This window comes from Atractosteus spatula, chromosome 14, assembly GCF_055471065.1.
Source record: "Atractosteus spatula isolate fAtrSpa1 chromosome 14, fAtrSpa1.hap1, whole genome shotgun sequence".
Classification (NCBI taxonomy): Eukaryota; Metazoa; Chordata; class Actinopteri; order Semionotiformes; family Lepisosteidae; genus Atractosteus; species Atractosteus spatula.
Genome location: NC_142719.1, coordinates 26,470,939 through 26,481,538, shown reverse-complemented (window position 1 = coordinate 26,481,538; position 10,600 = coordinate 26,470,939).

The window sequence follows — 10,600 nt, the reverse complement described above, 5'->3', positions numbered from 1 at the left end:
ATAGAGACTGTAAACTGATATAAAGTGAACCTGGACTACCATCTTGCAAGAGGACTAGACCATGAGCAGCCATCATAATTCCTATGCTCTTGTCATGTGAGATTTCCTTCCCAGAAACCATGCAGTTAACTACATGGGTAAAAATCTGGCGTTATTGCCTATACTTACATGAAGGCCCTGAATGGGAGTGGCACTTTCTAATGGGTTCTGATGGTTTCCTGGCCATCAACAACATTGAAGTATGTCAATGTACTACTGTAGATAACATTTTATTTTTGCACAATAGCTGTTAATATTTGATGCATCATTTGCTATAAACACCCTTTTTGCGTTTTTTCTATTATTATCTACGCTATGGTATATAAAGTGCCTCCAAAAAAAGGCACTGGGACTGCAAAATCAAAACTTTACAGTCAAGTAATTTATGACCATGAGATTGAAAAGAATGATATATTCAATATAATATACATTTTCTTTTTGGGTAATTCCATGCATACATTTGATCGTATCAGAACAAAAACATACTTTGTGCTCAGCCCAGTATAGCCATATGTTATGGACACATTCATTTTATGTACATTTCAGAATGGAAGGCAGTATTTGTATGCATATCCCTTTGAGGCAAAATCTGCACAAGGTCTGTGATCCATTGACTCTTTTTGTAATCATTTGAGATGTTTTGCTGCAGTCACTCTTACCTTTTTCGAGGGTGTTGTAACTTCCGTTTTTTTTCAGCACATAAAATACATGCTCAATTAAAGTCACTCTGAAGATTGGCTTGGCTAGTCTTGGGATTTCCATTTATATCACCCAATAAACCCAGGAGAAAACACCAGTTTTGCTACAGGTAGCTGTGTTTTCTAAGAGCTATGACAGAATTGCTAAATCCTGCATATCTACTACCCACTCATTTATTTTACTAAAGTCATTCCAGATGTCCAAATGGTTCCAGACGTTGATGTTTATGCTTGTCCCTGGTTTGCCTTGTTAGTCATGCACAAGCAGTGCAAAAGGTCAAAAATGCACTCTCCTTTTAATAAAACAGCAGAAGTGAGCCCATGTAGCTTTTAGTTTCATCCTCTCTGTTTAACTGTAAAATATTTAATAAAAATCTAAAATAGAATATCTTCAGCATCTTAACTGTGTTTATTTTATTTGGCATCAGAAAGCCCATACATGACAATGAAGCAATAAAACCAAAGAAAAATTAAGGTAGGGAATTACCAGATCAGACTTGGCCAAGAAATTAGTCACGGCAATTTTTTAATCTCCCTGGCTTATATTTCAAATACCCTCAGTCAACACATTACAGAATTCAGAGGCAAAAAGTGTCAGGAAGGTATTTTAATTCCTTTTTAACAGCAGCGTTATTTTCTTATTTCAATGTACTTCACTATGAGTGTTTCTTTTGCATTGTGTCTAAAGGTATAGAACAATTTCAGTTGTGTCCCCTAAGTCTCATTTCAAGGTTTCCTTTTCCTGCTGTTTAGTCTTTTCTGTGGAGAAATGTGTGTCATCTGAAATACCTAAGACTCCATTCTGTGCATGTCATTAACTTCTCTGTTTTTTACTACTGTAGCTACCCAAAGTTTAATAAATAAAGTATTTAATACTGCACTGACCAACATTTTTGAAATCTGTGATGCCTTAATCCCTCCAATATTTCCCTAGAATAGTACTTCTAATTTTAGAATGGTCTATTTAGAAGTCGTCTATTCACAAATCAACTCTATCGGTCAAAAATGCTTTTCTGGTGTTTAAAGTCTTCTTGTGGTATTAATAATAATAGGAGTCAATCTACCCATTTATTTCACCTGCTGCATTGTAACAGTGATGTTTTTAAAAATGAAACCAGAACCCAGAAGCCTAACCTTTATTCTAATTCTTAATTTATTCTAATTTTTACTACTGTAGCTACCCAAAGTTTAATAAATAAAGTATTTAATACTGCACTGACCAACATTTTTGAAATCTGTGATGCCTTAATCCCTCCAATATTTCCCTAGAATAGTACTTCTAATTTTAGAATGGTCTATTTAGAAGTCGTCTATTCACAAATCAACTCTATCGGTCAAAAATGCTTTTCTGGTGTTTAAAGTCTTCTTGTGGTATTAATAATAATAGGAGTCAATCTACCCATTTATTTCACCTGCTGCATTGTAACAGTGATGTTTTTAAAAATGAAACCAGAACCCAGAAGCCTAACCTTTATTCTAATTCTTAACCAACCTAAACTTGTAACTTAATTCGAACCCAACACCAGTCAGATCCTAATCCTAATCCTATGCCTAACATTAATGTAATGTTATCCTTTGCTAAACGTAGTTTTAATCTAATTAATAAATGTAACTTCAAGTAAATCCTGGTCAAAACCTCTCCTAAAATTACTTCTATGTCAGACGACAAGCTTAGTCCTAATTCCAACCAAAGCCCCAAAACTAGCATGGTCCTGACCTCTTGTCTACAACTTAACAGCAAACACAGCCATATCTGTAAATGTAAAAAAAAATTATCTCTAATCCTCCTCTAGGAACAATGCCCTCTCTGTTTATCCGTGACCTCCTGAATGGCAGATATACACTGCATGGGTGAAGTAGTATATGAATATGCTATGTTATTACATTTGAAACATGGGGTATGATATACAGAATGTTTCGACTGTTTGAGAATAAAGATAAGGAACAAAAGATCACAGGAGTGATATTTCATTGGGCTTTAGTTTTGTTTAATTTTTTTTGTACTGAAGTATTTATACAGTATGTTGATGCGAGTGGCTCTCATCTGAAAATGAGAAGTGATTAGTTACACTCAGGGACTAATTGGAAAAGACGTTTCTTGTGGCATGTGCTGAAGCTCTTGACAGATTCTACAAAGCATGAAAATTTGTCAAGCCATATGGCTGAGAGAGGTTTCATGGTCTTCTGCACAGAACACACATTAGAGCTTTTGAACCTGACATACCAAATAATGTTTTTGCTCTACCACAAGCTGCAATGTTTAAAAAACAAAAAATATTTCAGTGCTATCCTAGGTCAACAACTTTAAAAGACCTCCTGTGATCCATTTTTTAGCTTTCAAACCTGTCATTTAGAATATATTGTTCAATATATTATTGAATGTGATAAGGAACAGCTGGATTGTGTTTTATTTCATGCTAGTCTTGACTTTATATAACTACTCAACATTACTGTGACGTGATTTGCAGAATTATTCTCTGCATAGAGAAATGCAATCGAACATTTCTCTTTAAAAATAGTTACATATCAATTATTGTGTAAGTTAAGATTACATTTTTGATTTGTTATGATGCCTGTTGTTTATGCTGTATCAACTATAGTTTCAGTTTTTTAAAAGTAAAATCAGACATAGACTATTACATAAAGCACATTGTTTATGTCTGTTTTCTTTTAAAGTATAGTTTTGTTTGACCTTTAAATGTTGGAGCTAAAAAATGATTAATTTTAAAACATCTGACTTGAAAAAAATGAAATTAAGAAACACGAAACTTCTAAATTTTCAGTTTAGTTTATTTTCAACTTTGAAAGGCTTGATTTCCCCATCCAGATAAACATTAAGATTCATTGAGCAATTTCAGTACCTTGATTTGAATACAAATATCTGTAAGTAACTATGAGTTTAATTAAGGCTTTTTGCAAAGGCACTGCAAAAACTAAGAGTATTTAAATCCTGTAGAATACAGACTTCAGGACTGTTCATTCCATACATTGTAGGTGAGGAATACATTAAAGCATAGTTCTGATATGGATTCTATAAGTAAACCTTTTTTGAAATAGAACACTGCTGCATTATGAATATTTTAGAACATACCCATATCCTTATAATTCACTTAAAAACTTGACAAATTAGCAAAGAAATGATGTAAATTAATACTGTACTCTTAGCAGTGCATTCTGTCTTAATCAAATAAGGCATGAAATCAGGATATTCTGAATTACTTACAGATCCTACTTTTCCACAGCTGCTTGAGCATTGTCTTCAGGGAGGACACAGTAACAAAGATTTAACATTTTAACATACAGTAGCTGCTTTGTAATTTTTTAAAATATTTATTTCAGTTAATTTCCAGTGATAGGAAAAGACAAATGCCCATTGGATGATTTCAAGCAGTTTTTAATTATTTACCAAGGTTACCTGAATTCACATGGGTACATTTCCAAGAATATACCACTCTTATATATATAATGTGTCCAATTTGGAACATGCTAACTGGTAAAACGTCATTTTGTTTTCTTGCTATAGCTGCAACGTCTGCCTCAATTGCAAACTTTTCCACACCTTTCTTATTATTTATTATTATTTTATGTTATTTTCTTGGAATGCTTTCCTTTACATAGCCTACTTTATGGTGTTGTGCCTTGAATGTTATGCTATCCAGTCCCAGCTTGCAAGAGTTTCCCTTACATGTGAAAATTCAGAAATGCTGTATGCACATTTATATTCTTTTCAGTTTATTCTGGCTTATTTTACCTCAGACCAATGCGCTGGCAAAAAAAATATGAATCATTGCCTAAGTCAACAAGACGTTAGCATAGACAACCCCTCTTTAAGTTGCTCAGAAAGCTTGTTGATACAGGAGTATTATTAAGCAATAGGGTACAGTTAATTCATCTGTAAGATTACTTTTAAATAAGCATCCTTACAAAGACTCAATTTGGCAAATAAAGCCAAATAATAGTAATTTCCTATACTTGTGCATGTTCGGCTGTTAGTCTGCATCTATAATTTATATAAATACTTCACAACATTCCATAGAAATGTTAAGGGCTAGAATATACATAAAATGGGTCAGACAAGGACTTACAGATGCCGCAATGACCAATAGGCCAAAAGGCAATAATGGCCTGTTATCAGTGGTGGCAAAGATAAACAACAGTGAAGTTTTACAGCTTCATTTTTCAAATACTTTCCTTCCACTGTGGACACACGACTTGTAACTAAGTGCTATTAAGCTGTCTATAAATTTGAAAAGCAAATAACGTTTAATATGTATGTGTGGTATTATTAATTCACTTTTTAAAAAGAAGTTAACACCAACATTAAAGCTTGGGCAGTTGTCTTGAGCACATTCTATTTCTTCTGTTACATTCATGCACTCATACTGCTAACCAGATTTTTTTTGTTGTAACAGATTCTACAAAGGTAACATGTTACGATATAGATAATTGAGAAACAAAGCATTGATATTTGTTATTTAAAGCGTTTAATTGGTACCAAAACTAAGTGTTAACTTTTTCTTAACACAATTGTTGATGGAGAAAACATCTTGAGAAGATTTATGTCCTTGTAATTAGCGTACATTTAAATCCTTCATTTTAGAAAAGAAAATACAGATGATCCCTAATGCAACTTAGTGGAGTTTAAAAGCTTATTCTTTGCTAATCTGTCTGGAAGATATAATGTAACGGCTGTTGACTTTGGCCACAATTACAACAATAACAACAACTTCATGTATTTTATATGTCAGCAAGCCATCTTTCATAGAGCAATTGATGTTAACATGTTAACACAGAGAGCATTGATGTCCTCAGACAAATCTTTAAATAGGTGAAGAATCTAAAATAAACCATTATAGACTGCTCTACGTTGCCAAACTGCAGACACGGAGGCCTTAGCAACAGTTCACAAAATAAACCAAAATATGTGCTGAGCTGCAGTTCTGATTTTCAGGGGATGTACTGTAGGAAATCCCAGACACATTGTGAAAGGTTCATTGTCAGGAATGAATGGTCATGTCAAACTGCTGCATTAGAAAACCTGCATTGTAAACTTCCACTTCAAGAGGTTAATAAAGTCATATTTGTAATTTTATTTGATGTGCTTGTAAATCAGATGTAAATCTTCACATGCGTCTCAGATTGCCGCTGATGAATCAGAGACAACAAAACTCCTCAGCTAAAATTGTCTCTAGGGGATGGCTGCCTGTTAAGTATTTTGATGTCTAGCTTTATTTGAGACCAGATCAATAATATGGTTAGAAAGGTTTAAGCAAATCAGGCAACTCATGAGCCATTACTCCCTTTTAGATCATTTTACTGTAATTAGCTATGGGTACACCAGCTGTTGCACAATCTGTTTGGCCGACACATCAAATACAGTCAAGATTTACATTAACTAGCTGGCATTGGTCCGTTTCAGCTGTGAGCTTTTGTGAAGAGAACAAAGTTGTGTGACATCTGAGATCGACACTTCTTGCCATTTATTTTTCCATGAGTTTTGCTTTAACGGCACTGTTTCCCACCACAAAATAAATTGCTCATATCCTTCCCACTCTCCTTTGATTTTGTTTGTGTTTAATTTTAGCATGCATTAATGTTTGAACTTAATGTGAAATACAATGTACTGCTGAAAATGTGTATTTATAGTCCATAAAAGACTGCGGCTGAGGCATTAGCAGAATCTGCCCTACTGTCCATTTATGTACAGGATGAATTATGAAGGGACGTCTAACAAAATGACAACATAACATGAAAAAGGAACACTCAATCAACTGTGATGGAAGTTAGGAGGTAACAATGTTTAAAAAAAAAATCTCTTAGGGCTCCTAAGAGGCTCAACAAGTAAAGGCGATTGTTTGGAGGTTCAGGCCATCTGTCCAGGCCGGTTCATGTTTGCGTCATGTTATTAGATGACTGTCACTGGAATTCCCTAAGAGATGACCCAGGACCGCCAGGATTTAGCATCCCCAGGCCAACTTCAGCTTCCTGTGTGATAGCAACACCTTGGACTTTCCATTCCTTTATGAGTTTACAATAGACGTAGCAAGAGCTACATTTTTACTCGCTAAGGTGCAATCTCACTTTACTGAGGGCTCACCATGTAAATCAGTAGCAGGTGGCCCGAGCGTATTCCATTTCAAAGGATGGTGTGCATAGCACTCATTCCCAATGTGCCAGTACAACAGCCAAGAGCCAAACGGTTTAAGAATCGGAGATTAGATTAAATTAGGGTCCATTGGGTATACAAAGGTAATTGGCAAACTGGCTGGATCTGGATAAAAAATAAAAATAAAAAGTCACCATGAACATGAATTAATTTCCTTTCTCTGAAAACTTAAATTGAACTAATAACTATTTCAATTGTTCGGTCAGATCCTAACGAAGGCGGTAGAAGGACAAAATATGTAGACAGTATTTGGTGTGGCTCGCCTGAAGGAAATCCCCCTCACTATTGCGAGAAAAGAGCCAGGGAGATTACTGCAAGAGTAAAGATGGGGGGGAGGGTGCAGGAGAGATATGAGAAGTGAAATCCCAGGTGCACGACTTACAGTATATACACTGGTACATAGACGAGTGGAAGTGTGAGAGAGTATGCTCAAAACTTCCTCCCAAACCTCCGTTGTAAGCTCCGTTGTTTGTGGCCTGTGGTATAGCCCAGTACGAACCTGAAACACTGCATCTGACCTGCAGGTGGGTTTCGTGTCCTGGCTTCCCCATTGTGTTCCATTATCACATCACAAGACTCCCCACCTCCCAGCTGACTGGACTCCAGTTTTTATTAACTCTTTCCAACTTGACTGCTCTGTACAGTATGTATGTTCTATAGGATTTAAGACTAAGTTCAACACACTTGTGCAAACCTAAAATAAGCTATAAGCTTCTTCTTTATCATCAGGTATTTCATAAATGGATCGAATCATTGATCAGATAGCATCAGCTCTGCCTTTCTTATTTGTTTTTCTATTACAAATGATTTACTCTCACCAGTCAGTGTTTTATGAAACTGCACGTTTGTTTACTTTTTTCATGTTTGCGGTCATAATAAACATTCAACCACTCAGTGCTTGGGCAGAAATACCACCAAAATAGGCAAGTTACTGACAAATGAATTTTGTTTTTGTTTTTTTTGGCCCATCAGAAAAAAAAGATAATATACTGTACTGAATGAATTAAAATAATTTAACATTCTGGTTTAAACATTTCAAACCGCTTACTGAAAGCCTGTTTAAAATGTAAAGATCATTGAGGAGTTTGTTTATAGGTTTAGTTACAGCCTCAGTCTTGCCTTTTCCCTGAGGGCTGTGATGGCAAGCAAAAGTATACACCACAGTTTAAACATTAATGATTAAATTGTAACAGATTAGGATTTTACAAAAATGTTTAAAAGTTCACACATATTTCGAAAAGCTGTAAATGATATAACTTCAAACAGTCACTTAGGGTTAAAAAGAACATTTGCACATACCACAGATGTTTTAGTAGGATATAAACACAATGTGGTGTGCTGAAACAAAAGGAATATTTATACAGAACTGGTATAAATGATTTCCGGTTAAAGCACACTATTCCTTATCTTGAAAACTTTGGTAGTTGCACAAAATGTTACCATGAAGAACACTGATTTCTGACAGAGTATGGGCACACAGAACTACTCATTCTCCTTTGAAATGAGAAATTAATAAGATCACAGTTCCAAAAATGCATTTCTAACTGCATAACTCATACATTATGCTTTGAAAGTTGAACAGTGACTTAGTGTGTGTGTGCATTGGCACAAGCCAAAGAAATGAAAAACTTTAAAAAGCTCATAGAGCCCAGGGACATGTGGATGGCAATATGTGTCCAGATTATTCTCTTATTCTCTTAATTTCAATGAAAATAGATTTTATAAACCTGACTGTTCCAAATAAATTTAATTGACTGAGTTGAACATGATTGCTTGAAAGGACTTTTAGTAACAAGGAAAAAAGCATCACTTCAGCTATGAATGACAACTGAAATGTTAATGTTGGGGGAGGCATTGTAGTATGGTAGCTACTTCTGTGTGGAGTTTGCATGTTTCCCCACATTCCTGTATCTTTTTTTCATGTGCTCCAGTTTCAAAACCTTTTCAAAACCTGCTGGGATATGTCAATTGCCCCTGTGTTCTTGTGTGTGTGTGTGCCCTCCCCAAAATGGGCTGTTCTTCAATCTAGGGTGCAGTCCCACCCTGAGTCTTGCACTTCCATAATAGGCTCTGGGTTGCTGTGACTCTTACCAGGAATTTGCAGAAATTACTTGCTTTTATTATCGGGAACATTTCCATTAATTCCTGATGAAATTGCTGGAAAATGTCAACGTGGCCCTATGTAATTGATTTGATCAATGGAAAATCAAACCAACACCCAATAAAGTTACGATATGAAACATTTTCAGATTAGCCTCTGAAAATGCCCTTGTGTTCAATTAACATTTTAAGCACTGTTAGATGACATTTAGGGTTACTTTTCTGACAGTTTAGTTCTGTTATACTGGTAGATGTCATTAAACTACCCATTTGGTAAAGTAAACAGCCAAGGAAGAGTAAATTAAACTGAACTAAATTACAGGACGTAGTTCAACTTTGTCAAGTGATATAAACAGGGATTCTTGACCCAAGATGACTGTACAATGATGTAAACGTCAGAGCTTATGGAATATTTAAAACACCAAATAATATTCTTTCCATTATGCCCTGGAATTATGCTAGTAATCACTTATTCTACGTTATACTTGTTGCATGAAATATACTTGTTGGATATATTTTCATTACCTCAACAGATTGTAGGCAAATCCTATTTAGTGCTAACATTATTTCCAATATGTGATGTGCAATTTAAAATTTTTACTGGTTTAAGTGGACATAAATCTCATAAGCTCTTAGTAAGCTACCAAGCCTTTCGATTTTAAATAACAAGAATATGTTTCTAACAGTACTACTACAGCCAGACTGATGGTATTAATTCTGGTGCCTGACTGAATGCAGACCTGCTATTTTAAACTGCACTGGGCTACAAATCTCTTTCTAATGGAGCATCTAAATGAAAATTACACTGATAGATAGAGAGGCACATGCACATAGACAGATATGGTGCAAAATCCAAGCATGTTTCAAACCTTGTCATATTGTATTGGCATTAACCTATGACGGCTCAAAATGACAGATAAAATATTGTATTAGATGCATTCTGATTCGTGGGTTGCAGAATTCAGCAATAAGGAAAAAAAATTAGTATGTAGCAAAACAGCAATCTTAAGGTCTTTCTGAGATTTGTGGAATAGAAATGTCCAGCAAAACTGGAATAAAGCTAATTTGATCTCATGTGGTAGTGTACAACTGTGATAAACATTAATATGAAGCATCTACCATCAATTCTGACACAAAGCGACACATTAAACATAAAATATACACTGGTATGAAAAAGGTGAGTTAGCTTAAATATAAGTTGACTATAGGTAAGCCTATAAGAAGATATGGGGCAAGATAAATAATATAAAATAAAGTATGTCAGGAGCATTTTATGAATTATTTAGATAGTTAAAAAATCCTAAGGGTTTTTTTCTTGTTAATGTATTAATTTGCAAAAGCATTTTAGTTTTCTTTAAGTTATAGGGCTGAAATACTGTTAAAAGGTTTATTTTTTCCCAAGCTTTGGAGAAGTTTCTTACGAGAGGCTGAAGGCAATTACTGTTGTGCCGGTCACAACACACGAGCTACTAAAGACGAGTCACACGGAGTGTCTGGTAATTACGTCATGAGTCCTGGGAAAAGACAGACACGAAAAGAATCAAAGGGAAATGACTCAAGATTTACGGTGACTCCCAAGAACAGATTCACGCATATT